This window comes from Daucus carota, chromosome 3, assembly GCF_001625215.2.
Source record: "Daucus carota subsp. sativus chromosome 3, DH1 v3.0, whole genome shotgun sequence".
Taxonomy (NCBI): domain Eukaryota; kingdom Viridiplantae; phylum Streptophyta; class Magnoliopsida; order Apiales; family Apiaceae; genus Daucus; species Daucus carota.
Genome location: NC_030383.2, coordinates 29,490,730 through 29,493,991, shown reverse-complemented (window position 1 = coordinate 29,493,991; position 3,262 = coordinate 29,490,730). Strand labels below are relative to the sequence as shown.

Below are 3,262 nucleotides of genomic sequence, written 5' to 3'. Positions count from 1 at the left end.
TACCGTGCCCTGATTGTCTTACCGTGCCCCTGGGATTGTCTTACCACTTCAGACTGTCTTTCTAAGCTATAGACAATGCTTATGATTGTCTTACCTTATGTTTTTCAGCAAGACAAAGTGCCAAATTGTCATAGCAACCACTAGATTGTCTTTGCCACCATTGTCTTGCCTAGTTCTTGAGATTTGCCTATAATATGGCTCATTCTCATTCATTTCAAAGTGTTCAAAGTGCTTGTAAGCTTTCAAGTTGTGCTAAACTTGCTATTCGTTAAATCCACAGTTTACTGTTGATAAGTGGTATTTATACACACTTATAGGCCTTCATTTCCACTTAAATTGGTTGGTTGTACTTAAGTGTTTAGTGTCTTTTGATGTGTTTTTAGTGTTTTTCTGTGCAGGTCACGAGTTGAGGTGATGAAGTGATTTCCTATCATTTTAGGTTGTTTTTGGTGCATTATTTGCAAGAATAGAGAATTGTGGATTCATCACGACTTGGGATTTTGTGGGTACATCTTCTACAAACCCTCACGAGAACACACTCGTCCACTAGAGCTATCTAGGGGTTTAAAGGGCTTGTTGCATGTGCTAAATGCAACCGTGATCACCTACGGAAGTGGTAATAGAGCGAGGAAGGGCATGCACGCGAGAACGAGCTAAAAAACGAAGAAACGGCTGCCAGTGGCAGACAGTAGCGCGCCCGCGCTAGATTTTAGCGCGCCCGCGCTAGCTACTGTCCCACTAGCGCGCCTGCGCTAGTTTAGCGCGGCCGCGCCCAGCAGAGCTGTTCCGGGCCGATTTTTGGAGCTTTTCTGACGGATTTTAGAAGCGGTCAAGGCCCGGTTGACTTGGTCAATGTATCTAATTTCTCATGTGTAAAAACCCTAGCCTCACTTGTATCGTAGAATATCGTAATATAGTTTTATCAGTTTTTCTCTTGTAATCAAGCACATTATCAGTATTGTATTGGATCGTTCTTCGCGAGGAAGTGACAGTTTCGAGCGAAATCGTGAACATCAATTCTGTAACGTTGTGTTCTTTATTATTAATTCAAGCACTTTTATTCCGCTTAATTCTCATCTTTTATTTATCATGTTTTCACTAGAACCCATGATGTCGATTAGTTCGATTATGAACTAACCGCCTTCATGGGATTCTAATGGATTTATCGATGTAGTCTAGTAACGAATATTAATTGCTTGATTGTGTGATGTACGTTGATTTCTTTGCATGAGCCGTGCTTATTCTTCTTAGGAGCGTAGCTAACTTCTAAGTTGTTTGTTAATTCTTTCTGAAGCGAGAGTGGATGATTGAATTTAGAACTATGCCATGTAAACATAGGATTATGTGAATGAAGCATAATTTGTGGTAGACTTGAACTATTTTTATCACCCTGTGTAATCACGATAGATGACTTGCTATTAAACCTCTCTGCTTACACTACCGCTATAGAGATATAGGGTCTGAGCTTTGTTGGTGTCCATGAGATTTCTGTCTTAATTGCGGATTTTGATTGGTATGATATGTGTGCAACGAGAGTTGGCATGTATTACTTTCGTGTTGTCTGATTAGGATCAACAGTCACATGTTAATCAGTAATTTCAATTCTAGATGAATTCGATAATGAAGTTAGAATCCCATGTGTTTTCCTATTCTGATTTTGATTAGTAAATTTAGTTATTAGTATAAAAGAACACATCCTTGTTAATTGTCTTAGCAGTGAAAATTACTCATACATTGTTGCATAGGTGCGTATTCTTAATTCACCAGTCTCTGTGGGATCGAACTTAATATATTACTTGTGATCACGTGCGCTTGCGTGTAGATTTTTGCGAACAAGTTTTTGGCGCCGCTGCCGGGGACTCGGTGTTAATTAATTAGTTTATGTACTTGTCATCAGTGTGCATTAAAATTCACTGACTAGGATTCTATTCTCTTCTCACTTTTCTTTTCTTTTCTTTATTTCAGGTACTTGGGTCGCGTTTATGCTAACACGTTCTAGAGCTCGTAAGGAAGCAATTGATTCATCTTCTTCTTCTGATTCTGAAACAATGACAGAACCTGAAGCACAACCAGACAGTAAGGCATTGAAGGATTTCTCTATGCCAAAGATCGATGATATCCAGTCAAGCATTGTCAGGCCTGCAATCGCAGCCAAAGCCTTTGAAATCAAACCAGGAACTATTCAAATGGTCCAGAACTCGGTACAGTATGGGGGTTCTCCTACTGAAGACCCTAATATGCATATACGTAATTTTATAGAGATCTGTGACACCTTCAAATTTAATGAAGTCTCTGATGATGCTGTGAAGCTAAGGCTTTTTCCATTTTCACTGAGAGATAAGGCTAAGGGATGGTTACATTCTGTACCATCTGGTTCTATTACTACATGGGAAGATCTAGCTCAGAAATTTCTCACTAAATTCTTCCCCATGGCAAAGACTGCTGCACTACGAAATGCTCTATCTCAATTCTCTCAACAATCAGGAGAAACATTCTGTGAAAGCCTGGGAGCGATATAAGGAGATGCTAAGGAAGTGTCCCCATCATGGCATGCCGGATTGGATGCAAATAAACAGTTTCTATAATGGTCTTGGACCTCAATCCAGACCTATGCTTGATGCTGCTTCTGGAGGTGCGCTATGGGCTAAAAGTTATGAAGAAGCTTATGATCTTATTGAAATGATGGCTGCTAATGAATATCAGAACCCTACTCAAAGACTTACTCAAGGGAAGGTAGCCGGAGTTCTTGATCTTGACACGTCTACAGCTATTGCTGCTCAACTTAAGGCTCTCACGATGAAAGTCGATTCTCTGGCTAACCAAGGAATTCAACAGCCAATCTCAATTTGCGAATTATGTGCGGGTACTCACTCTACTGATCAGTGTGCCATTTCTAGTGAATCAGCACAATTTGTGAGCAACTTTCAGAGAGGTCAACAGCCTGCTCCAGCTACTTACCATCCTAACAACCGAAATCATCCGAATTTCAGCTGGAGTAATAATCAGGGTTATAATCAGCCTCAACAAGGATTTCAACAGGGACCTAAACAGTATAGTCAGGCTGGAACTCCACAACAGTATGCACCTAAACAGCCATATCACCCTCCGGGATTTCAGAATCATGGGCAATCAGCTAACGAAAGGTCTGACATGGAAGAACTAAGACTCATGTACAAGAGTCAGGAAGTAACTTTAAAAGCCTTGGAGACACAAGTCGGTCAGTTAGCTAATGCTTTATTAAGCAGACCATAGGGGAATCTCC

General features: G+C 40.6%; 1 non-coding gene across 1 annotated transcript; it reads right to left on the bottom strand.

Moving 5' to 3' along the window:
* Positions 1–2,444: 2,444 nt before the first annotated feature.
* LOC135151806 (small nucleolar RNA R71) lies at positions 2,445–2,552 on the bottom strand. Its single transcript, XR_010290722.1, has one exon. It is a non-coding gene; the product is annotated as a small nucleolar RNA R71 (small nucleolar RNA).
* Between the last annotated feature and the right edge of the window lie 710 nt (positions 2,553–3,262).